Raw genomic sequence first — 27,534 nt, forward strand, 5'->3', positions numbered from 1 at the left:
TGTGTGTGTGTGTGTGTGTGTGTGTGTGTGTTGTTTTTGTTTTCTGTTTGTTTTTTGTTTGTTTCTTTTCCTTTCCAGGGCTACTTCAATGAACAAATCAAAGCACACCTGGTGGAGGGTCCAAAACATGACTAGGAGTAGGGGTAAAGTAACAACAGTCACAACAACAGAGAGCAAGTAACACTCCAAAAAACACCTCATGAAGGGCCAAGCCCTGGGCAGTGTATGACCCCTCTTTAATATAGTAGTGATTGCAGGTACAGGACACATAACAAGCTTTTAAAACACGTAGGGGACAGAAAACTAGCCAAAATGATGAAATGGAGGAATTCTCCTCAAAAGAAATTCCAGGAAGAAATGACAGCTGAAGAATTGATCAAAACAGATATAAACAATATAACTGAATAACAATTTAGAATAATAGTTATAAGATTAATGGCTGGGCTTGAAAAAAAAAGCATAGAAGACAGCAGAGAATCTATTGCTACAGAGATCAAGGAACTAAAAAATAGTCATAATGAATTTAAAAATGCTATAAATGAGGTGCAAAATAAACTAGAGGTGGTGACAGCAAGGACTGAAGAAGCAGAAGGGAGATTAAGTGAAATAGAAGATAAAATTATGGGAAAAGATGAAGCTGAGAAAAAGATAAAAAATTCTGAACCACAAGGGGAGAATTAGAGAAATAAGTGAGTCAATGAAATAGAACAATATCCATATCATAGGAGTTCCAGAAGAAGAGAGAAAGAAAGAGGCTGAAGGTATACTTGAAAAAATCATAGCTGAGAACTTCCCCAATCTGGGGAAGGAAACAAACATTGAAATCCAGGAGGCACAGAGAACTCCCTTCAGATATAACCTGAATCAATCTTCTGCATGACATATCATAGTGCAACTGGCAAAATACAAAGATAAAGAGAGAATTCTGAAAGCAGCTAGGGATAAACGGGCCTTAACCTAAAAGTGTAGACACATAAGGGTAGTAGCAGACATATCTACTGAAACTTGGCAGGCCAGAAAGGAGTGGCAGGAAATTTTCAATGTGATGAATAGAAAAAATATGCAGCCAAGAATCCTTTACCCAGCAAGTCTGTCATTCAGAATAGAAGAAGATAAAGGTTTTCCCAGACAAACAAAAACTGAAGAAATTCATCACCACTAAACCAGCCCTATAAGAGATCCTAAGGGGGATTCTGGGGAATGTTGCAAAGACCACAAAGTATCAGAGACATCACTACAAGCATGAAAACTACAGATAACACAATAACTCTAAATCCATATCTTTCACTAATAACACTGAATGTAAATGGACTGAATGAATGCTCCAATCAAAAGACATAGAGTATCAGAATGGATTAAAACAACAACAACAACAACAACAACAACAACAACAAAACAAGACCCATCTATGTGCTGTCTACAAGAGACCCATTTTAGACCTGAGGACACCTTCACATTGAAAGTGAGGGGTTGGAGAACCATCATGCTACTGGAAGTCAAAAGAAAGCTGGAGTATCCATACTTATATCAGACAAACTAGATTTTAATTTTTTTAATGTTATTTATTATTGAGAGACAGACACAGAGTGTGAGCAGGGGAGGGGAAGAGAGAGGGGGGAAACACAGAATCTGAAGTAGGCTCCAGGCTCTGAGCTGTCAGCACAGAGCCTGATGCACAGCTCGAACTCACAAACTGCAAGATCATGACCTGAGCCGAAGTCGGTCACCCAACTGACTGAGCCACCCAGGCACCCCCAGACAAACTAGATTTTAAGCTAAAGGCTGTAACAAGAGATGAAGAAGGGCATTATATCATAATTACGGGGTCTATCCATCAAGGAGAGCTAACAATTATAAATGTTTATGCACTGAATTCGGAAGCACCCAAATATATAAATCACAAACATAAGCAATCTTATTGGTAAGAATGTGGTAATTGCAGGAGACTTTAATATTCCACTTAAAGGAATGGACAGATCATCTAGACAGAAAATCAATAAAGAAACAATGGCCCTGAATGATACACTGGACCAGATGGACTTGACAGGTATATTTAGATCTTTTCATCCTAAAGCAGCAGAATACACATTCTTCTCAAGTGCGCATGGAACATTCTCCAAGATAGATCACATACCAGGTCACAAAACAGCCCACAATAAATATAAAAGAATTGATATCATACCATGCACACTTTTGGATCACAATGCTATGAACCTTGAAATCAACCACAGGAAAAAGTTTGGAAAACCTTCAAACACATGGAGGTTAAAGAACATCCTACTAAAGAATGGATGAGTCAATCAGGCAATTAAAGAAGAAATTTAAAAATATATGGAAACAAATGAAAATGAAAAAACAACAATCCAAATCCTTTGGGATGCAGCAAAGGCAGCCCTAAGAGGTAAATACATTGCAATCCAGGCCTATCTCAAGAAACAAGAAAAATCCCAAATACAAAATCTAAAAGCACACCTAAAGGAACTAGAAGCAGAACAACAAAGAAACCGCAAAGCCAGCAGAAGAAGAGAAATAATAAATATCAGAGCAGAAATAAACAATATAGAATCCAAAAAAACAGTAGAACAGATTAATGAAACTACGAGTTGGTTTTTTGAAAAAATAAACAAAATTGATAAACTCCTAGCCAGACTTTTCAAAAAGAAAAGAGAGAGGACCCAAATATATAAAATCATGAATGAAAATGGATTTATCACAACCAATCCCCCAGAAATACAAGCAGTTATCAGAGAATACTATGAAAAATTATATGCCAGCAAACTGGACAACCTGGAAGAAATGGGCAAATTCCTAGACACCCACACACTACCAAAACTCAAATGGGAAGAAATAGAAAATTTGAACACACCCATAATTAGTGAAGAAATTCAATCAGTTATCAAAAATCTCCCAACAAATAAGAGTCCTGGGCCAGATGGCTTCCCTGGGGAATTCTACCAGACATTTAAAGTGGAATTAATACATATCCTTCTCAAGGTATTCCAAAAAATAGAAACAGAAGGAAAACTTCCATACTCATTCTATGAAACCAGCATTACCTTGATTCCCAAACCAGATGTAGACCCCACAAAAAAGGAGAATTACAGGCCAATATCCCTGATGAACATGGATGTAGAAATTCTTAACAAGATACTAGCAAATCGAATTCAACAGCATATAAAAAGAATCATTCACCATGATCAAGTGGGATTCATTCCTGGGCTGCAGGGCTGGTTCAATATTTGCAAATCAATCAATGTGATACACCGGATTAATAAAAGAAAGGATAAGAACCATATGCTCCTGTCAATAGATGCAGAAAAAGCATTTGACAAAATTCAGCATCCTTTCTTAATAAAAACATATTTAGGACACTTCCAGCACCCCCAGAAAGCTTCCTCTTGCTCCTTCTCAGTCAGTAACCCTTCCAAAGTTTTACCTCTTCTGAACCTCATATTAATGAAATCTTATAATATAACTTTCTTTGTGCCTACTTCTTTTATTCAACATTGAGTGTGGAAAATTCATCCATGTTGTTGCATAGATCGGTAGTAGTTCTTCTTCATTGTACAGGAGTATTCCATTATATAAATATTCCACAATTTATTTATCCATTCTACTACTGATGCACTACTGAGCTATTTTCAACTTGAGTATGTTATTAATAAAATTTCTATAATTTATACATTTTTTTATGAACATAAGCACTCATTTCCAATGAAATATACCCAGGAGTAGAAATGCCAAATAATAGTGTTTTTATATGTTTACCTTTAGTAGTTAATGCCAAATATTGAAAAAAAAAATATTCCAGTTATACTCTTATTAGCAATTATGAGAATTGCATTGTTCTGTTGTTATCAGTCTTTTTAGTTTTATCTAATCTGATGAAGTAATATCTCATTGTGGATTCAATTAAATTTCTTTCATGACTGTTGATACTGAACACTTCTCATATGTGTATTGACCATTTTTATATTCTCTTTTATGAGATATTTGTTCAAGCCTTTTGCCTGTTTTTTTAATTAACTAAAAGTGATCATTAAATTAATATTATAATTATATTGCTGTAATTATATATATTTTTAATGCAATTACTAATATAATAAGTAATTGATTTACTTACAAATTAATAGAAAGTTTCTATGTTTTTGGTGTAAGTTCTTTGTTGATTAGAAGTATCATACATATCTTCTCCCAGCCTGTGGATTGCATGTTCACTGTCTTCACAATTCTTTTTCATCAACAAAAGTTCTTGATTTTAATGAAGTACAATTTATCAGTCTTTTCTTAATGGTTAATGCCGTTGTGCCCATGAAGAAATTCTTGCCTATCCAAAGGTTATGAAGATATTTTTCTGTTTTGTCCTGGAAGCTTGATAAAATGCTTTAGCCTTGATGTTTAGGTCTCTGATACATCTCAAATTAATTTTTCTATATGGCATGATGCAGGGGTCAAGTTTCAATTTTGTTCAAGTGTATATCCAATTGACCTAACACCATCTATTAAAACTATTTTTTCCTTTATTGAATTGCAGTGCTTTTATTATTTTCCATGTGTCTACATATGTGTTGTTCTATTTCTGAACTGATATTCCATTCATCTGTTTATCTGTATTTGTAATAGACCTCACTGTCTTACTTGCTATAACTCTATAGTAAGTCTTGAAATCTGAGAGTATAATGTCATTTTCCTACTTCTTTCTCAATATGACCTTAGCTGTTTTAGGTTCTTTGCATTTCCATATACATTTATCAGTTCATCAATTTTTACTAAAAATAACTTGCTGGGATTTTGACTTGTATTGCATTGAAACAATATCAACTTGAGAGACTCAAAATCTTAACAGTATTACATTTAAATCCATGAATATGATAGATAACACCTTTTACTCAGATTTACTTTAATTTCGCTCAGTAACTTTGCAGTTTTTATATAGAGATCTTGCACATCCTTTCTAATATTTATACCTAGTATTTGGTGTTTTATAATGCTGTTTTAAATGATATTTTTATTTAATTTTCTACTTGCTTGTGTCTAATACATAAAAACACAATTAGCTTTTATATACTGACCTTACATCTAAGAACTTTACTAAATGCACTTACTGTTTTAATAGTCTTCTTATAGATTCTCTTCAATTTTCTGTACACACAAACATATCATGACAGTTTTATTTACCTTTTCCAATCTTGATACTATAATTTATTTCTTTGTTTGTCTGCTTTGACTTACTACACTGGCAAAGACCTAGTTAGTATATATATTTTTTAAATACCAATACCAAAATCCCATCTCAGGCCAATGAAATCAGAACTGGAGTACAGGATGAGAGCATCAGTACTTATCTAAACATTCCCCAGATGACTCTAATGTGTAACCAGGGTTGAGAAGCACAGTTATTTCCTAAAAGAATTACTATCGGTCTTAGGTAAAAGAAAATAGTAATTTTCACAGAACCTAGTACCCTCTTCTAAATAACTAGAATGGAGAGTTCTATAAGCTTTTAGTCTTTTGCTAAAATCTGGAAGAGTGCTTTTTTTTTTTTTTAACCATTTTGCATGACTCACATTTTGTTGCCCCAAGAAATAATTTCAAGAAATCCTTTGACTGCTGGCAAAAATAACACTTATTTTAACAGCACACTTCACTTCACTTATTTTAACAGCACAGGAATCTTTTGGCTAATTTTTGTTGTTGTTGCTATTCTTAATTGAATTACAGTTGACATACACTGGCTAGTTTTAAAGTGAAAATACTGAAGTATTTAGTACTTTATTTCATTTTAAAGTAAAAATGCCTTCCAAGTGTTTAAACTAGGGCCAAATGCCTCTTCTGGTATAACCTACAAAATGGTAAGGATAAGGATGTACTGGGCAAGCCAAAGTATCAGCTAAACTAGCAAGAGCTGGCTGGTTTTAGGGAAAGAAACAACCTCAACTTTGCCTTTTCTTTTTTAAGTTTATTTATTTATTTTGAGAGAGACAGCGAGAGGCAGGAAGGGGCAGAGAGAGAGGGAGAAAGAAAGAGAGTCCCAATTGGGCTCTGCACTGTCAACACCGAGCCTGACTCAGGCCTCAAACCCATGAAGTGCAAGACCATGACCTGAGCCTGAAACCCATGACTCAGGCTTCAAACCCATGACCTGCAAGACTGACTGAGCCACCCAGGCGCCCCCTCAGCTTTGCCAGTTTAAATCTTTGTGTCCTTTTACAAGCTACTTATCTTCTTTGATTCAATAATTCTAATCTCACCTAACTGAGGTACATATTATTATTAACCCACCTCCACCCTGATTTTACAGAGGAGGAAATGACAGTTTAATACCTTGGCCAAAGTCACCGAACAAAGTGATGACAGTGCCTGGATATGTGGCCAGGTTTGTCTGTATGCTCAAGTCCAGCACATCATGGATCTCACCATCCCACTTGACAGATGAGGAAACTGAGGCCAAGAGAGAGGAAGGGAAAGACCCAGGGTCATACAGCTGTTTGTGCACAATGAAGATTAATTAGAAAAAAGTAGTTTAAGGGCACCGGAGTGGTTCAGCTGCTTAAGCATCTGACTCTTGATATCTGCTCAGGTCATAATCTCATGGTCATGAGATTGAGCCCCGGGTCAGGCTTGGCCATGCTGAGCATGGAACCTGCTTCGGATTCTCTCTCTCTTCCTTTCTCTCTCTGCCTCTCCCTCTCTCCAAAAATAAATAAATAAACATTAAAAACAATAAAGAAAAAAATGGTTTAACCAAATGATACAAAGTCCAGCTCTCCACAAACTAAAGCAACTTGCTCCCCATAAACCAAATATCACTGAGAGCCCCCAGTCTGGGACTTTCAACTGAACATTGTCCTGTGTTTATGCCTTACAGGTGAGGTCCACATAGAAGGGCAGGAAAATTTTTACATGGAAATGCAAACTATCTTGGCTATCCCAAAAGAAGAAGGTAAATAAATGGCGTTACAGCTTGGAACCCAGTTTTCAAGCCATGTGCAAGTAACCGGATATTTTTGGAAAATGAGACTCCAGATGACGGTAGGCTGTGAGGCCCTGACAACCAGGCACTCTGCTCTAGAGGACTTTTGATTCCTTCCACTTCTATGCCTCCGATGCTCTGTGTATTTGATATTAGCTACAGTCCAGAATGAAGAAAAATGGGGCAATATTTCCCTGAAAGGAAAAATATTTTGCTACCTTCCAAAATTTAGGGCAAGATTTATCTTACCCTTATAACAATTGATGGTGAAAAACCTAATCTCAGGGAAGTCAAAGCCTTAGTATTATATTTAAATCTCCCTTTGTAGTTCATTTGTGTTGCTTCTTTGTCTGAATATTTTCATGTACTAGTGATGCACCAGTAAAGCGATTGCATTTCCTGTGCAGTAGCAGATGATTTCCAATCCTAGTCCAGTGGTTGAGATATAAGGCATGGCTGCACCTAGGCAAGTAAAGGATTCTCTGAAATTCCCCTCTTCTGAAATGTGGAGTTGTTGGGCCTAGAATTGTGCCTGGCACAGGAGGATATTTAAATATTTATACTGGGAGGAGGAGTAATGAAGAGCATCACTGAGGGGGAAAGCTGATGGCTTCCTGGTGGAGCAGAGTGAGTTGGTGCTTTGGGGTCCTAAAGGGATGGATAGACCAGAGGAGGAAGCTGCTATTCAAGGCAAAATGAAAGGCTGAGAGGACTGATGTTGAGCTGGGATGTGACTAGGGCCTCTGTGGTTACAAGTTTTAAACTGGAACAGCATAGGAGTGAGGAGTTATGGCTTTGCCCCTAAAAAGCCATGTGATCTCCCACAAGCTGCCAAGCACCAATATCTTTTTCTATAAATTGAAGGAGATGATAAAGATCACCTCTGAAGTCTCTTTTGACAGAGTATGTAGCTCTGGGCTCCAAATGGATAACATGTATGTCCCAGGTCACCATTGCTGCCTACCAACAATACCTTCTAAGGTATGATTAGTCAACTTCATGAGGCATTTCCCAGGGGTAACTGGGGCACAGGACAGTCACAGCTCACAGCCCAGAACCTGGGTCAGTATCAAAAGCAGTCCCAATAAAGGATTTGTGTAAACAGAGAAGGTCTAAGAATGACTAACAAGCACATGAAAAGATGCTCACAGCCTTAGTCACCAGAGAAATGCAAATCAAAACTATAGTGAGATACAACTTCACATGCACTAGAATGAGTATAAATCATAAGACAGTAATAACTATTGATAAAGATGTGGAGAAATTGAAATCTTCATACATTGCTGGTGGGCATGAAAAATGGCACAGCCATTTTTGGAAAATACCATGGCAGTTTCTAAGGATGTTAAAGATAGTGGCTACATAACCCAACAATTCCATAACTAGGTATCTACCCAAGAGAATTAAAGGCATGTGTCCACACAAAAATTTATACACGAATAGCCAAAAGTAGAAACAACCCAAATGTTCATCAATTGATGAATGGGTAAGCAAAATATGGTATATCTCTACTTTGGAATATTATGCAGCCATAAAAAAGAATGGAGTACTATTCCATGCTACAACATGAATGAATCTTGACAACATTATGCCAAGTTAAAGAAGCCAGACCACAAAAGACCACATATTGTAAGATTACATTTATATGAAATGTTCCAAACAGGCAAATCTATGGAGACAAAAAGTAGATTAGTAGTTGTCTAGTACTAGGGGACTGGAGGAAGATAAGGAGTCACTGCTTGGTAGATCCAGGTTTCTTTGAGGATGCTTAAAATGTTCTAAAATTAGATTATGGTGATGGATGCACAAATTTGTGAATATTCTAAGTGCTAAATAACTGAGTTTCTTTGACTAGGCAGAGGGCTAGATAATGGTACATGGGTGAGGAAATAAACTATTAAATTGCACTTATGTGGCTTTGGGGACTCAACCTCTTGCAGGAATTTGTGGCTGCAGCATTAAACGTTCCAAGGAGTAGAATCACCTGCCACATGGAAAGAACTGGAGGAGTGTTTGGAGTAACCAAGCCTGCTCTGCTAGTGATGAGGGAGCATAAGGCAAGGGTTATGTGTGACATTCCTCAGGCACTCCTGGCTGCCTAAGAACAAAGGAAAGGAGAAAAAAAATGGTTAACTGATAGAGATCACAATCATGCAGGACATTAGTCTCCATCAGTTTACAAATGTCTTAGTAGATTACAAGAAAAAGGCTATCTTATCAATAGCCTAATCTCCAGAAACCTATAGACTCAGTTTCCTGGAGCCCCAACATTACCCTCCCCTCCATAGTGATGTGGGAAACAAAGATAAGAAGGAAATGGGGGCACTTAGGTGGCTGAGTCAGTTAAGCATCCAACTTCAGTTCAGGTCATGATCTCGTGATCTGTGGGTTCAAGCCCAGCATCAGGCTTTGTGCTGACAGTTCAAAGCCTGGAGCCTGTTCGGATTCTGTGTCTACCTTTCTCTTTGCCCCTCCCACACTTGTGCTCTGTCTCTCACTCTCTCAAAAGTAAATAAACATTAAAAATTAAAAAAATAAATTTTTGATGTTTTATTTACTTTTGAGAGAGACAGAGACAGAATGCGAGTGGGTTAGGGGCAGAAAGAGAGAGGGATACAGAATCTGAAGTAGGCTCCAGGCTCCACGCTGTCAGCACATAGCCCGACGCAGGGCTCAAACTCACGAGCTGTGAGATCATGACCTGAGCTGAAGTTGGTCGCTCAACCGACTGAGCCACCCAGGCCCCCCTAAAAAAACTTTTTTTTAAGTTAAGAAGGAAATGGTAGATAAAATTAAATTTTCTTATAACCTGCAGCCCATTTATAAATACTTTAGGCAAATACAGAGCAGAACATTTCTCCAGAACTCCCTACTGTCTTAATGTTAATGCCTTACCAGAGGGAAAATAACTTTAGCTTGACAATAGCAAGGCCTCCGGTATCTTCTGAGTCCTCTTTAGCATATGAAAGTCCTTCTGGAGGCCTCTCTTTTGCCTTTACCTCCCATAACTCCATAGTATATAACCAATCACTCTTCACAACCCCAGTCCTGTCCCCATGCTTTAATAAAATCACCTTTTTGCATCAAAGATGTCTAAAAAATCATTTCTTGGCCATCAGCTCCAGACCCCACCACTCCAAAACCCCATCACTAGGAGCTGTCAGTGCCATGGTCCACCAACAAGTAAGAGTCACCATAACAGCTGTGACTGTCAGCAGTCCTGGCTGTGCCAATGCCATCATGTCCTTCTAGTCCTATATCACAGCTTGCTTTTGTCCCACTGGTCATAGACTCTTGTCTCCAAAGGGTATGTTTAGCATGTGGTGAAGAATACTGGACCTGAGCCAGAAGATCTGTGTTCAAGCCCTGCTCTTGAACTGCCACTCACTCACAAGGTCACCTTGACAAGCCCCCTCAGTTTCCTCACCCACAAACTGGTGAAAGTAATCTACCTGTCTTACAAGATTTTTGTGTAAAATAGATGTAATCACTATAAGTTTTGACTCAGATGTAACATGTATTACTTTTTCATTGACTTTAATTCTTTAAAATGTTTATGTTTTATTTATTTATTTTTTTAATGTTTTATTTATTTTTGAGACAGAGAGAGACAGAGCATGAATGGGGAGGGTCAGAGAGAAGGAGACACAGAATCTGAAACAGGCTCCAGGCTCTGAGCTGTCAGCACAGAGCCCGACGCGGGGCTCGAACTCACATACCGCGAGATCGTGACCTGAGCCGAAGTCGGCCGCTTAACCGACTGAGCCACCCAGGCGCCCCAAAATGTTTATGTTTTAAATCATTAAAATAAATCAAGCTGAAATTATCTGAGTAGAGGGAGGATCAAAACCCTAACCTTACAGGGAACATGTTTTGTCATAAAATACACTAGGGTCTGCTGCTCCTGGGAATGTTCACTTAGCCTCTGCATCATGCAGATGGAATAAACAGACACAGGAATAGCCATGACTTTTGTGAACCTTGTAACTACCAAACTTCACTAAATATTCAAGACAAACTTAACTTGTCCCAGGCTACCACTACAGAAAGAAAAACTGTGAACACCTTAGTTCATTGGCACTTTGCAACAATAGAAAAGGTTGCCTTATAATTATAAGTTTGCAGGCACTGGGGGTATCCCCTCAGAAGCCAGAGGTGCCCTCAACGGGCATTCTATGAACAAGGAGCCTGAACGCAAAGGAGGCTGAGTTCAACAAATCATTGGTTCTCAACCTTTCCAGCCTCACATCGTCCTATGGTGTTTTAATGCCCCTTTTAATATCCCAAAGTAAAGTTCATAATAATATAACCTGCTTATACACATAACTGCAAAATAATCACACAATGCCTTAATGTTGTGTAAAAAATTAGAAGAAAGTAACTTATAACGAAATAATGTATAATTTGGATATATAAATTCTTAGATACGACTAAACCAGAATAATAATAGTAGGCATGGGGTGTTTTAGTTGTTGTTGTGAATTTTAATGTCCCCACAAACTTTTAAATTGTTGTTTAAAGCATGTGACTACCCCCATTGAAAACCACTAAGCCTGATTATCTCAAGCCCCCTTCCCCATCTCTTTGCTTCTACAATTTATGAAGCATCCGGCATATTAACAGAGTCATTTCCCCTAGGGCTGGCCACCCAATTGGTCTTTTCTAGAGTGTGATGATCACATGCTGATAACTGGTGGCCATCACCCATTCCTCAGAAAATACAAAGTGAGTGAGATCAAAACTTTTAGGAAATGCCTAAAACATTGTTCAGTGATAACCAACCAACAGTAAAGACAATTACCAAATTCCACACCACTTGCAAGGAGTATTTGGATGCTGTCTAAAACTGATCAAGACTTTCTGCTGGAATCCTAGTCAAATGGGGCATCAGCTTCCATGTCCCTCCAAGTAACTGTCACATCAAATCATGTTCATAAGTTAGGTAGACTGACAACTGTGATCAGATGTGTTTGTTTAGAAGCATGGTTGTATTGAGAAGGTGATTTTACTGATATCACTTTGCAGATTGGATTCATCAACAATGGTGTGATCAAAGCTGCTGATGTGAGTATTAACAGCGGATGCACTCTTTATGAATCTGAGTCAGTAAGAAATATGCCTTTTCCATAGGTTACCAGTTGAGCTGTATGTGCCATACTTTATTCATATGAATATTTATCATATAAAGTAGATAAATTCTGTGAAGAATTCTAGTTAGAGATAAAATTTGGTTAAGTGGTTTTGAATATTTGATAGATGAGAAGTTTTGTTTTGCTTTAATTCAGGTAACAAAGTTCATTGTGATGAAATCTGAAAATTCATATTATATTCGTAATTTTCGGTGCCAGGGTAGGCCTTGCAAAACAAATTTGCCATCCAACACTGCTTTCGAGGATTTGGCTTCCCCAAGGCTCAGTGATAGTGGTAGCTTACATAACTGCTGTGGCTTCTCAGCATAACTTACCACCTGAAGAGGTAGTAAGTCAGAACCCCCTAACAAAACTTTGACATCACTGGTTCAAATATATCTTGAGTATTGACATATAGCATTATATTGGCTTCTAAACAGATTCAAAGAAATAAAGTACACTGTGTATCAGCTTTTGATATTAACAAGTCAACCACAAAATATAATGGACTTAAAACAACAGAAAGCATTTCCTCTGGTTCTGAAGGTCAGCTGGGTAGCTCTTCTGGGCCAGCTCCACTGCAGCTTTATGGTCTAAGACAGCTTTACCTACATGTCTGGTGATCACTGGGCTGATTAGTCTAGGAGAGATCTCAGCTGGGAAGGATCATGTCAACTTCAGAGTTTCATCCTCCAGGAGACTAACCCAGAATAGTTCTTATGGTAGTAGTTACAGAGTTCCCAAGAGTGGCAAGAATGTGGCCAGCCCTAATGCACAATCCCTTTTCAAGTGTTTGCCTGTGTTAATACGTATTGTCCCTTTGGCCCAAGCAAGTCATATGGCCAATCCCAGAGTCAGGTGAAACCACCTAAAGGCATGAATACAGAGAATGGAATGATTGCCATTTGTGCAAACATTCTACCACAGTTCAAGATTTTGTGGAGCTAATTTGAACTTGAAATGTTGTGTGTGAGTAGAATAATTTTGAGTCAAAATTTTGTCTCACCACTAACAAAACTTGTGACAGGGCTCATAATAGTTGGTACCTGCTATTTCTCAGAATTATGGTGAAGTTAATTGAGATATGGAACATATGAAGTGTTCACCAGTAGTTTCTACTGTTAGTATAATTATTGTTATAATTGTTATGTTTATACATGTATACTTGCACTTGCATATTTACAGCCATTTTTTAGAAAAACTTTCTTCATATCAGGTGTATAACAAAAATGTATGCTTTGTAATAGACTAAGCATATACCCTTAAAATCCATGTTATTGTCTCTCAGGTTAAAGAAATGAACATGTATAAAAGGATTAGCAAAACAATTTATAAGCAGACATTTAATCCAGAGCCCTTGTGAAGATGTTGGAAAGAATGTCTGGAGAAATCTTCATCCTATGGTAGGGAACGCACTGTGAAGGAATTTAACAAAAAGAACTACTGGAAGAAGAGGAAGCTTGCCATGGTCCCCAGAAAATTTACCACTGGGTCTCTGTGGCCAACTACAGTCAGGTGAGGTTGAGAGAGGTGTCTTCTCACCAGAAACAGTTTTCCACATGACTGACTGTCTGAAAATGGCAACTGTATGCAACTGGGGATGGTCCCTGTGGGGAGAAAGAAGAAACTGGGGAGGTTTCCTAAAGCAGGAAACAAAGTGGATTTAGGCAAGCATTGGGGACCACAGGTATCAGGGCAGATCTGGTGCAACACACTACCAGGGACTCGAAAATGATGAGCAGATAAAGTCCAGCTCAAGGGGTCTGACCTAGAGCAGAGCCCTAGACATGAGTATTGGGGTTTGAGGTCTAATTTCAAATCCATGAGAGAATTGGGGGAAATAAGAGGATCTCTTTCTGTCCTTCCTAAATTCTTAGTGGCAGCAGTGGGGTCATTTGAAGAAACACAAGAGAACAGACAGACCTGCCCCATTCACACAGGAATTTGAAGTTACTATATTAAAGCTCAGTGACTGCTGTGCCTTCTCTTTAGTTTCATCTTTAACAGTTTTTCATAGAGTTCTGCTTCTGATTCTTCTATTTTTTTGCTTCCATCCCCATCGATCTCTGAAATGTCCCCTTAACCAACCCATGCCAAGGAAGGAAGATGGGAGGCCTTCTTCATGGTGTGAATGAGGTGTGGCCAAGCTGTCTCTTACCTAGTTATCTTCTGTACACACTCTCCCTTGGGGTCCACTAACAAGGCAAAAAGCAAAATGAGAAGGAGAGAGGAGAAGGCCAGGAGGCGAAGGCTGCACTTCTGGGAGTAGGTGCTGTTTCCCCCAGGTAGCGTTTCTCAAATCAGAATAATATGCAGACCCTCTTTAAAGGAAAAAAATTTTTGTAGATTCTCAATGACCACTTAAATTATTTATTTTAATATTTTTTATCTGTGTATAAACTCAAAGCAAGGAATAAACTTCTTATAGCTCTTAGGCCCTTATGAAATACAAACAACATTGGAAATTACCTAAAAATAGTATCATAAATGCCAGTAAGAAAATAGTAATGTTAACTTAATGTAGTAGATGATGTTGCTTCTTTAAAACTACATCCTCACTCATAAAATGATGGTAGTTCTGGCTGCTGCTGCACAAGGCATTTTGAAGTCTTTATCCCAAATGCCTCTGTATGGTGTGATGACTCACTGTCCCACCTCTTATCATCTCTAATATACCCCATTATTAAAGTAGTCCTACTTGGTGCTTATACAGTCATCACCATAAAATCTAACATGGGCTCTGAAAGCATGTGGCAATACTCACTGGTATCTGGTTATCCATTACTCTTGTTAAATTACCATAAGGTGAAAATAGGAAGTTTAAAAGTTCTTGGAGAGAATTTGACAGTTCTGAGAATACAGTTGCAGACTCAGGAAATAGCATAGGTAAATTAGTTGATATTTTCTATGCTTCGCAGCAGGGACACAGACATCAACACAGGGGGTAGAGGTCCCAAGGAAGCCCATGCAGGATGCTGGGCCATGTGCACCAGCATATGAGAGGGATTTCTGTAAAGAAAAATTACAGTGACTTGCAGAACCACCCAATACAGCAACATAGTCCAGCCTCCTCCCTCCTATGGCTAGTCCTTAGACTATGGATTCTTCCACTAGAGCAGCCAGCCGCAGAGAAAGACAACAGCTGTTAGTTTGAAGGAGCCAGCCTGGCATAGGTGTGGAGAACACTGGACTCAAGCTAAGAGTTATGGGTTCCAGTCTTGACTCTATTACAAACCAGGCATGTGAGTCTGGCCATTCTCCTCCTCCCTAGGCTTCTATTGCCCCATGTGCAAAGTGAAGAATTTTGACTAAATCAATGGATCCCAAATCTGACCAAGCACCAAAATCACCTGGGAGCTTAAAAAATGGATACTTAGGCCCTTCTACTGAGTTGGAATTTCCAGAATGGGACCCATACTTTTTCCCTACCCTGATCCTGAGGGTCAGCAGCATTTGGAAACCATTAAACATCTCAATATCTTCCAACTCCTCTAGTATCCAAGACAATTTGTGCCTGGAAATTACTTATACAGGTTCTATTTGCTCTAAAATTAATTTTCATGTCCTACAAGGGAAGAATAATAGACTATTGTGCAAGTTGGGTCTTTGCAGAGGCCTAAATCAATTACACAAGGCCTCCAATATGCAGGAGACTGGTTGGAGAGGAGATGAGCCACCATTCATACATCAACATTTATGGTTTTTAAGTGTGGGAGTTATTGAAAGGGGTTGTCTGTTGCCACCTATAAAGGCTTTCTTTTCCAGTATGAACAGTGATACATTGGGTCCATAAAGCAAAACTGTTCATCTGGCAACCTCAGCTAAACTCTCAGCAACATTTGGCCATATCAGTTTCCAAACTGGTGCAGTTATTTCCCCCAGGCTGCCACTCTAATCCACATCTGTTTTGATGACTCTGTCCTGGTGACTCATGGTGGCTGTGAAATGGGACAAGGCCATCACACCAAAATGATTCAGGTAAGATTAGTGCCCATCCTCTCCACTATAGAAAAGTATAGCATCTTACCGTCAGCCTAGCAACTGTGTTCTTTGTTGAGCAGGAGAAATACCATCATTTTAAATGCACAGATCAATTATAAGACTCATCTTGATTTCAGCAATGCGGAACTGCAAAGCGAAGGACTGGGTGTTAGAATTGAGGAAATATGTGATATATTCTTCCTGCATACAAAAGGTCTTCTGAAAAATGTGATGCCAGTTTTCAAAGAAAGAATACTTTCCAGCTTTATGGCACCTGCTCAAAGGAATGCTATGTTAATTCAGATCTTCAGTTCGAAATGTATGTGTTTAATAGGATGAGAGATTATGTTTGTAGAATTCACATTCTACTTAAGAATTCCACATGACTGGCCTCCATGTACTAATTCAAAGAAATATTTCTAATACTGTTTAAAGAGTAAGAGATTATTTGCAGTAGGAAATTTCCCCTTCTTTTTTTCTTTTAAATAAGAATTTGTTGAATATTGAATCAAAAACGTGGGAGCCATTGGTGGGGTGGCAGGGAGTGGAGAGACAAAGCTTGTCTCCCAAATGAGAAATAGGGAGAAAATACTTTCTTTAAAAAAAATATTATTTAATAGTGTGCTCAGAATTGGGAAATTACAAAAATCCACAGGGCCTTCTTTGAACATATACTGCTTCTTTACAACAAAATCCTTATGCCTGCAAAATGTCCCACAAAAGAAACATAGTCTGCTAAATTGTCTGTAAGTCACAAGAAATTGAAAGTGAAACAGTAAGATCAGGACCTCAACCTTGCCTGCGTGTGTCATACTAAGCAAGATGTCCCAGAGTGACTGTAGTGCCACATGGTTCCTATGAAAGTGGTATAAAAGTACAAAAAGATTCTTTGGTTGGCCACATGTCCCTGAAAAGCAGCATATCTTTTACAGTGCCATTTAAAATCTTCAAACTCATAACCTGCATATAAAACCCAAGATGCTGTCTTAAATGCTTGTCCCAATAGGATACTCAGGTTTTATATTCAGTTCAAAAAGGAATTAAAGGTTTTTAATGGGGGGGGGGGGGACTTAAAACCAATGAAATAAACAATACTTTTCTTCTACCTCTGGCAGGTGGCTGGTCAAAAACTAGACATCCCCCAGTCATAGATACATCTGTCTGAAGCAAGCACCAGCACGGTGCTCAATCCTATCTTCACAGTGACATCGACCTTGTCCCCATCCTTCTTTTATGGAAGATGAAACTGAGTCCAAGAGAAGTCATGTGGCTGGTTCCAGATCACTTAGCTAATTACCTACAGAGCCAAGACTCCAAGTCCAGTTTTCTTAGGCTCCCATTTGGTGCTTTTTCTGATGTCCTGGGCTGTTTTTCATAATTAATGTTCTGCTGTACCTTCAGCAACCTCCTTTTGTCTTAGGTGAGAGTGTCCCTCCCTGCTCTCACCCCAGCACACCAGAGAAGTACAGAGTAATCCCATCACTAATAGGACACCCTAATTCCAGGTAGGGCTTGGCCTGTCTTTTAACCTCTCTAAGGATCAGTTTCCTCTCTGCAAAACTTCACCCAAATACCACCCATCTCATAGAATCATTGGATGGCTTACAAAGATCATGCAACAAAGCCGCCACCACCACCTCTCTCCTCCCCACCCTCCAATGTCCAGAAAACCACTGATTAACCATTAGTCACCCACAAAGACAAACACCTAGATGAAAAGAGAAAATTTCAGCCTGTTGAATATGCCCATATATCATGTGAACCATGGATTCCCAAAGTATGTTCCTTGGAACAGTGATCCCATGATGTTCTCAGTGGGGGAAAAAAAGGATTCTATAGCCAAGAAGTTTGGAAAATATTACATACTACATCCCACTTGTAGAGGCTTATGATGCATATTGGCATAATAAAGGCTCTGACAAGCCCCACAGTAAAGAAACCTCTTTAACTTTGTTTCACTGTATTTGCCAAGCTTACTTAACCATGAAAACATTTTAATTAATAAAACCCCTCTTAATATACTATAGAATTAGCACCCAAGAGAAACACTCTGGGAAGTTCTAATTTGGTTAAAACATGTAGGTGACTGAGTCTTTCATCTTTTATCCAGATTCTAGTTACCTTGCAGGCCCAGGTGCCAGAGAGACACCCAACACATGATGAGGCATAATCTCAAGCACTGATAAAGCAGGGACACACACACACACACACACACACACACACACACACACACACAAAGAGGAAACAACAAATTTTTAGAAATATTCTGATATTTTATAATGAAGAATCATCATAAGAAAAGTCGTAAATTTGTGTGACCTCTTTTATTGATCCCACAGTGACTTAGACATTTACTGAGGACCTGTCATATGCTAGGTCCTGCTACAAACACTTAGGGAATAGCAGTGAGTGAAACACAGAGAGCTTGACCTCATAGCAGACAATGAATAAGTGCTTGAGCCTGGCCCTGAATGCAGCAAGGAAAGAAGCCATGCAGGTATTTGTAGGCAGAAAGATCTTACTGTGCTCGAGAAGCCACAACAGGTCAGGGGAACTGGAGCAGAGAGAGCAGAAGGGAGCAAAGTAGAAGAGGTAAGAAAAATAGCAGAGGGCTGAGGTTGGGGTATAAATGTTTATTGTTGAAGCTGGATAAGGGGAGCTAGTACACAATTCTCTGTACTTTTATGTATTTTGAAATGTTCTATAATGCAAAAAAAAAAAGCTGGAAAAATTTGTATCTGGCATTTAGAGCTTTAATAGAGGAAGGTGACCCTACCAAGGAATATAAGGTGAGAGAATTTTCCATACAAAGAAAGGAGTTCAGGAGGTCACAAAAGAATGAAACTGTTCTCTGCAATATCTCACTCTCTTAAAAAGGGGACACTTATCTTAGGAGACTATCAGACTGCTGACTGTAAAGTTATGCCTAGGAGTATGAGGTCAGGACACAATAAGGAAACAAATACGTGATATTTGAGCAGGCAGAAACCCTGTAACTTTGGTTTGCCTTGGATGTGGCCCTCTTTTAGAAGGCACCCATTTGTAATAAGGTCAGTGATTGAAAGATGAATGAACCAGAAAGATAGATTTATGAAAACAAGGATCTCCCTAACACATGAGAAGTCAGAAACCATTTCCCAAAGAGTGGATAATAGAAAAGAAGGAACAGAAACTAAGAGGGAACATGAGAGGTGTTCTGAGGCTAAGATGAATAAGTAAGGGCAGACATGAACAGATTTGTATTTGAAGTAAGGGTGGAAGCCAACTTGGGGCCCACTGATATCAGGGGTCAGCAGGTATAATCTCAAGGGCCCGAGATTTCACCTCCATCCTCCTTATTTTCATTTCACTAGTAATGTTTAAAAAAATTTTTAAGTACATTTTACATCATCAGAATGACCACTTTATAAGTGGGGTATTGCCATGAGATCTCTTTGCCCACATTTGGGACCAAGAACTATCTTTTGTGTCACGGCAACAAGAAAAGGGCAGAGGGGCACCTGGGTGGCTCAGTTAGGCGTCTGACTTTGGCTTGGGTCATGATATCTCGCGGTTCATGGGTTCCAGCCCCGCCCCAGGGTCTGTGCTGATGGCTCAGAGCCTGGAGCCTAGTTCAGATTCTGTGTTTCCCTCTCTCTCTGCCTCTTCCCTGCTCACGTTCTGTCTGTCTCTCTCTCTCCCAAAAATAAAAAAACATTAAAAAATTAAAAAAAAATTGCAGAGATGGGCTTCATAGGTAATTGGTGTTTTTTTCTTGCCCAGTGAAGAGCAGATGATGGCAAGGTATAAAGCATAGATGAAAATTTAGTGGCATTTTAAAGAAGAAGGATGGACAGGAAATTGATCTGTTGACTGGCACACAGTAGGCACACTTAACTTCAACATATGTGGGCTAGAGCAATAAAGGCTTTTTCCACATTCCAAGCAGCATTTAGCTTCAGAGAAACAACATCATCAACCAACTAAATTAATGTTGTTATTTGAATTTTATTGGTATAAAGATTGGTTTGTCTGCTTCATCATTTTATTTTTGCTTTGGAGGTATAAAAGAGCTATAACTCTAAGGAGACGCTACCTAGCTTTATGTTAGCATATATTAAAACAACATTATAATAAAAATAATTGACATCAACACTGTGAGATCCACAGGCATATTTGTTTCCTCAAAGGGGTTCCATACATTACTCAACTTTAAGAAACCCTGCCTAGAGGATTGGGAAGCAGGTTCACAAAGCTGAGAGACTACATTAGAATTGATTTAAATATTTAACATTTTGCTGTTTCCTGTGCCTTCTTTTTCTGATGTCATTTCAAATATTTACTTTTAGAATGCCTGCCAAATTCTTATGGCCCGTCTTTAGCCAATCGTCAGGAAAAAACCTGCAGGAAGATGGGAGGAGTGAGTGAATGTTCTCTTTATTATCCTTGCCAGGAAAAGACAGATACATGCAGATGGGTGATGGCCCTCAGTGCATGGGCTGATCAGTGGTGCCCATTCAAGAAACAAAGCATTTATTAACATTTACTTCTGCCTTTCCAAAGAGCAAAACCAATGTCTGTATTCATGGAAACTTGAGTTTATTTCAGAACATGATAACAGCAGGGGCTGTAAAGTAAAACACAACTTAGGGTTGCTGTCCCTGATCTGTCACTACTAGCTTTAGTAGACAAGTTTCCCCTTCAATGCCTCAGGACCTTGGTTTTCTCCCCAGAGCAGCAGAGATAATAGCAGTCCTACTATGAAAGGATTACTCTATTTTGGGGGCACTTAGGTGGCTCAGTTAGTTAAGCATCCAGCTTCAGCTTAGGTCATGATCTTATGGTTCATGGGTTTGAGTCCCGTGTTGGGCTGTGTGCTGACAGCTCAGAGCCTGGAGCCTGCTTCAGATTCTGTGTCCCATCTCTCTCTGCCCCTCCCCTGCTCATGCTCTCTCTCTCTCCAAAAATAAATAAAAATATTTTTGGGGCGCCTGGGTGGCGCAGTCGGTTGGGCGTCCGACTTCAGCCAGGTCACGATCTCGCGGTCCGTGAGTTTGAGCCCCGCGTCAGGCTCTGGGCTGATGGCTCCGAGCCTGGAGCCTATTTCCGATTCTGTGTCTCCCTCTCTCTCTGCCCCTCCCCCGTTCATGCTCTGTCTCTCTCTGTCCCAAAAATAAATAAAAAAAACAAAGTTGAAAAAATTTAAAAATAATAATAAATAAATAAATAAATAAATAAATAAATAAATAAAAATATTTTTTAAAAAGGATTACTCTATTTTTAATAATAATTATTATTATTTTTACAATTAGTATTATTATTTCCAGCCCTACTCAGGTTACTCCAGTAGGAAAGCTGACACAATATACTGAGACACCCAGCCAAATAATTTGGGGGAGAAAAAGCAGAGTAAAAGTACATACATCTATATGCACACACACATACACATAATAAACATGTGTGTGTATATATACTTATCTGTGTAGATACTTATGTAAAAAGTACATGAATGTGGTCTAGCCCCCTCCTTAATTTAAAAAGCTAAAAAGGGTTTTAAAATAACAAACTTTATACTGTGCAACCTAAAAAAATAGAGGGCCTCAGAGCACAGCAGCTGCCCTTAAGCATCTCTCTTGAAAAGCATGACCTATGGCTTATAAAAGGCATAAGTAAATGTGGGTAGGAAGCTTGTTCTAAACAAGAGGAGGCAAGCCCAGCATTCAAAGTATTTTTCATTATTTTCCCTAAGCTTGTATTTCTTCATAACTAATCATGTCTTCCAGATTGCAAAAGCCTTAGAAGAATCCATCAATCTCTTGACTACTGGATATTTCAAGTAAAAGACATTTTTACTTTGGTTTAGATTATACCTGGGCAGAGATGGTGCTCACTCATAAACCTGAACAGATGCCCAGAGAGCACAGGAGCTCTGCTATGCCCACTGTTAACCTTAGTCATGGGTCATGGCAGGGAGGCCTGGGGACTCCTTGGGGCCACAGCTGTTTGCTGACCAGGAGGGACGCCATAGCTATCTACACACACTCTGACCAGTTCCAGTAACCATGTGCTGGAGGGGAGGGGTCATACACCGATGGACCTTCACCCTGTGTCTGCGGTGCTACTCTTAGAACTCTGGTCACACGTCCCCCTTGCCAAAGAAGGGGAGGGAGGCCTTCAACCATGGGGTAGGTGCTCTGTCCATCTCCAGGCCCCACAGTCCAGGGGGCAATGAGACCACTCATGGGCAAAGGGCCTTTTCTTTTCACTGCTGATTTCTCTTCTCAGAGGCTGCCACACAGATATGGACTGGGAGAAGGAGGAAGGTGATGCCTATCCACATTCTGTTTATGGAGCATCCTGTTCTGATGTTGAAGCCAACTGTCTGACTGGGGCTCATAAGGTAAAGAGCAACATTTGTGTTCACCATCTGGATAGTGTAAACACAAACGTTGACATGTTTTCTATGTGTACATAATAATCAACTTGATCCTCCCAGTGGAAGAACCAGGAACACATGTATAATTTTAGTAAAGATCTATTTTAAATAAATAATATTTTTCCATTATACATTGTCTCTTGGAATAGCTCCTTAGGACTGACATTGACATGGATGCTGCTTTCAGCATGAACCCAGCCCTGGGCATTGGACAGGTGTGTGATACCAAGACCACCCCATGACCATAGGAACTTCTGGTCAGTTCCATTCAGAATATTATTTCCAAGAATCCTCCAAATATTGTTTATACCAGGTGCAAGTATTCTACCATGTAGATTATATTACATACACACACAAATAGATAAAATATTGGAAGAAAATTAAAAAAAAAAGTTAATCATTGTCTTTGTATGGCAGGAGTATGTGTGACTTCTCCTCCTTTATAACTCTCTGTGCCTTCTAATTTTTCTTCATGAATATTAATATGTTCATACTTAGGAAACACTATATAAGTACATATTAATAAAGTTACATTAGTATTCATATTAAATTAAATTTATACAGACTGTGCAATTTAGGGAAATATAAAAGAAAAAGAAATGTTTAAGCACAATTTTTTTGCTTCCTAATTTAACTCTGATTTTGATCTCATAAATAATAAAATTAATGCACCCAAAGTCTTTTTTTTAATGTTTGTTTATTTTTGAGACAGAGGGACAGAGCATGAGCTGGGGAGGGGCAAAGAGAGAGATGGAGACACAGAATCCGAAGCAGGCTCCAGGCTCCAAGCTGTCAACACAGAGCCTGACGTGGGGCTCAAGCTCATGGACCATGAGATCATGACCCGAGCCAAAGCCAGGTGCTTAACAGACTAAGCCACCCAGGCTCCCCACTGCACCCAGGTCTTTTTAAACTTTGAGTTAAAACCTTTCCAGCTACTAATGGAGCTTTGTTTTTTTCTAGCCTTGCTACTGAAAGTGGGGCCAGTGGACCAGCCACATCAGCCCACCTTAGACCTGCCAACTGCCCCAAGGTGAGGCAAGGCAGCCAGCCCACAGTGTTCACCCGAGCAGCATGCTGGAGAGGTTGAGCAGCTTGGTGTCGCACTTGACAGACACATGGTGCTTTCATCTGCCAACAGCTTCCCAGCATCCTAAGTCCTGAGAGACTTGTTTACCTGGATTGGCCATTGGGCTTTATAAGGTCTAATAGTTTTACTGATCCCTCTGTGCTTCTCAAAATGTGGTCCTCAGACCCTGCAATAGAAGTACTTATAAGTGTTTATGGGAAACATTCCTGTGCAGGAATTAAGTCCAGGCTTATACTTGTTCCATCCTAACTGGCTGAGACAGAATCCGCACATTTAACCTACACCTGAAATTCATCTGAAGCCTTTAAAGTTTGAGACCCTCGCATGGCTCATCCAGTCGTCGCCTCCCCTTCCCTTTCTTGTAGCTCCTCCCAGCTCATTCTTGCCTCTTTATTGTTTAAGCAAAGGCAGAAAGGGAGATGTCATGACAGAAAAACCCTACATTTGTCCCATTGGAAAAGGAAAGAAAACTAGAAGTGTGTTAGACTGCATCTCCTGGACTTTGATATTTTCCTTTAGGGACAAACATTTGGAAATATCCAAATACAGTTTTTAAATTTGTGTGCCTTATTCCTTAATTTTACATTTCAATAAAATGCAAATAGTAACTCTCCTTCAATTTTTTAACCTCCAGGCAGACACCCCTTAGAGCATAACAGTTTGTAAATAGAACTCAAAATGGCTTTTAATAAAAAATATTTAATTTGATAAAAGTTTTTTATCACGTCTTGTTTAATATTTATCTACTCTTCATAGTATTTTATAAAGAGAAGAATCCATATATTATAACTTAATAGTGTTCCATTTTTCTAGTTCATGTTCCTTTAATGTTAGCTAATTCTCATCTAATTCAACAGATATTTATTAAGAATCTATGTACCAGGCCACATGCTAATAACAGAATACAAGAAGGTCAAGGCCTCAGAATGTTTATAAATGTGAGAGAGAGCAAGAGGAGAGAGGTGAACAAGGAAAATGCCCTCTGAGAGCCACCATGATGGGGGAATGTGTTCAAGACTCAGTGAGCCTCAAGGAAGTGCTTCCTAAATCCAACCAGGAAGTGATAGGAGGATCCACACACTCCAAATAGGCAGGAACTTGGAGGATGAAAAGCAGTTCTCCAGGAAGACAAGCTGAGGTAAGGAACAGTGAAGAGAGTCAGGAGAAACTGCATTTACAAAGACTTGGAGCTCTGGAGGCGCCTGGGTGGCCCAGTCAGTTAAGCATCTGACTTCAGCTCAAGTCATAATCTCACGGTTTGTGAACCCAAGGTCCATGTTGGACTCTGTGCTGACAACTCAGAGCCTAGAGCCTGCTTTGGATTCTGTGTCTCTCTGCCCCTCCCCTGCTCATGCTGTGTCTCTCACTCTCTCTCTCAAAAATAAATAAACATTAAAAACAAAAACAAAAAACAAAACAAAGACTTGGCGATCTGAGTGAAATCTAGTGGGCTTGATAATTACCTGGAACTTGACAAGTGTCAGGTACCTGGAGTGTGGGGCACCTGGGCAAGAACTAGGGATGAGGCCAGGCAGGATGGCAAATACCAGACCCTGAAGAACCCTTCATAAAATCCACTCTAGGCTGTCAAGAATGACTCACTATGGTTTGGAGCTCCATTTTCAGTCACATTGAAATATATATTCAATCAGTATCATATACTTATAAACTGTGAAATTTTTACCTATAGATTGAAAGAGAATTTATCCAAGCCATGAGATTATATACCATAGAAGAACTGAAATATTTCCCAGAAGGTGTGCTTTATTCTCAGAGTCCGGATGACTACAAAATCCCTACTGTCACTGATATACCAGAAGAGCTCTGTGTCACTTCGGTGCACTTCCGAAATCCCACCGTCATTTAACCAACCAAGGTAAGAAATCAAGACCTCTATGTGAGTTTGTAGAGCTACCATAACAAAGTACCACACACTGGGTGACTTTAACAACAGAGATATATTTTCTCAGTTCTGGAAACTAGAAGTCTGAGATCAAGGTTTGATTTCTTCTCGGGCCTCTCTTTGGCTTGCAGACAGCCAGCTCACTGTGCCCTCCCATGGTCATCCCCTCTGTGTGCATATGTCTGATGTCTCTCTCTGTGTGTCCTAATTTCCTTTCCTTATAAAGACACTAGTGATATTGGATTTGGGCACACCTTAAAGACCCCTATTTAAAGACGTTATCTCCAAATATGGTCACATTCATAGGTACTAGGGGTTAGGACTTGAGGATATGAATTTTGAGAGAGCACAGTTCAGTCTATAACAACCTACTCTTTCAAGAAATAATGAAACAGCTCCCTTAATTTGCTTATTCCTTTAAATTGAAAAGGAGAAGGGAGGGGCGCCTGGGTGGCTCAGTCGGTTAAGCGTCCGACTTCAGCCAGGTCATGATCTCGCGGTCTGTGAGTTCGAGCCCCGCGTCGGGCTCTGGGCTGATGGCTCGGAGCCTGGAGCCTGTTTCCGATTCTGTGTCTCCCTCTCTCTCTGCCCCTCCCCCGTTCATGCTCTGTCTCTCTCTGTCCCAAAAATAAATAAAAACGTTAAAAAAGAAAAAAAGAAAAGAAAAGGAGAAGGGAAAAGAAAAGCCAATTCATGGCAGAGTGGTGCTCAGTCTTGAGATCATGAAACAAATGTAATCAAACAAGAAAGGTCAAGGAAGAACCAAGCATCATGGGTCATTAGGCTAAGGGCCACCACAAAATAAAACTGAAATTGTCAGCAAATTTCACCCACCCAGAACTTTCTTTTCTTCACCCTTCTCACATGTCCTCCAGACTCAATTTTTTCTTGTTTATCTGCCTCTTTCCACACTCCCCCCAAATCAGAATAGGCTTTCAAACAAGTGTCTCATTATTTGCTCTGAGCTATTAATAGCTGCTAATACAAGAGGTATTGACTCTACATTCCCTGGACCATATGGGCTTCAACTGACCCATAAAGACCTATGGTGAGAGCTCTTGAACGCAAGTGCACAAAAAACACAACTTCCCCAACTTAAGTTCTGTTTTGAGCCCACATCTGGCCAGAAAGATGGCAGATGAACCTTAGGTTTTCTAGGAAATTGCCTCTCTTTTTTGAATGTAGGTCAAGATTGGGAGAAAGGCAAGAGTTCCTGTCTGAAGGGCCTCTATCTATTCTTCTGTACTGGGAGAATCTCTAAAGACCATCCTAACATAGGGTGCAATTCTGCCTTTTAGAGTGTAGCCACCTCCCTGCCAGTTTGCTCCAAATAGGACACAAGACCTTTCTGCTCTCACCCCCTCCTCCTTACTTCTACCAGCAATCCCTTTCCCTCCACATTTGCTTCAGAGTAAAAACCAAAGCCTGAGATAGGCTTTATCTGCTTGGAACCCTTTGTCTCATCTCTCACTAAGGGCCTGGACACAAACCACAGACCACACTACTTTGAAGAAAGAAAGAAAAAAAAAATAAGTACAAAGAAGCGTTGGTGAATCATTCAAAATATAATGTTACTACATGGTTAATTCAGAAACATCTAACACACACCAAGGAAGTTAGCACACATGCGGACTTCAACAGTTCACGCTTGAGGCAAGCACGTCAGTCTTTCAGGCTTAGCCATAAAGATTGTGGTTGTTTTACTTGGGTTTTGAGTTAAACATAAATGGTCTAGAGCCCAAGTTGGAATATTCTAGAGGGCACCAAGGGCTTTGGTCAGGACATTACCTGGGCAGAGGAACAGAGGTTTTAGCTGTCCCACTATCCTGATGTCCTGGGATATTTTCATGAGCTACTTTGAGGAGGACCCCATACACAAATCAGCGTGAGGGGAATTCAGTTCTGGCAACTTAGACATACTCTACTCTGAGGATTATAAAGCCAGAAGAGGTGAATTGAGAGATGGAGAAAGAGAGAGAGTGTGTGTGTGTGGGGGGGGGGGGGGGGGGGGAGAAAAATTAGTCCTAGGAGAATCAGACATTT

General features: G+C 39.6%; 1 protein-coding gene and 1 pseudogene across 1 annotated transcript in view; both read left to right on the plus strand.

Annotated features, from left to right (window-relative positions):
• AOX4P (aldehyde oxidase 4 pseudogene) lies at window positions 1-27,471 on the plus strand (annotated as a pseudogene).
• Window positions 25,327-27,534, plus strand: part of AOX1 (aldehyde oxidase 1) — a 100,266-nt gene continuing 98,058 nt past the window's right edge. The window contains exon 1 of the mRNA XM_045033201.1: window positions 25,327-25,464. The gene's annotated coding sequence lies outside the window, so the exon portion shown is untranslated. The remainder of the gene's footprint in view (window positions 25,465-27,534) is intronic.

Source organism: Felis catus, chromosome C1 (genome assembly GCF_018350175.1).
Source record: "Felis catus isolate Fca126 chromosome C1, F.catus_Fca126_mat1.0, whole genome shotgun sequence".
Classification (NCBI taxonomy): domain Eukaryota; kingdom Metazoa; phylum Chordata; class Mammalia; order Carnivora; family Felidae; genus Felis; species Felis catus.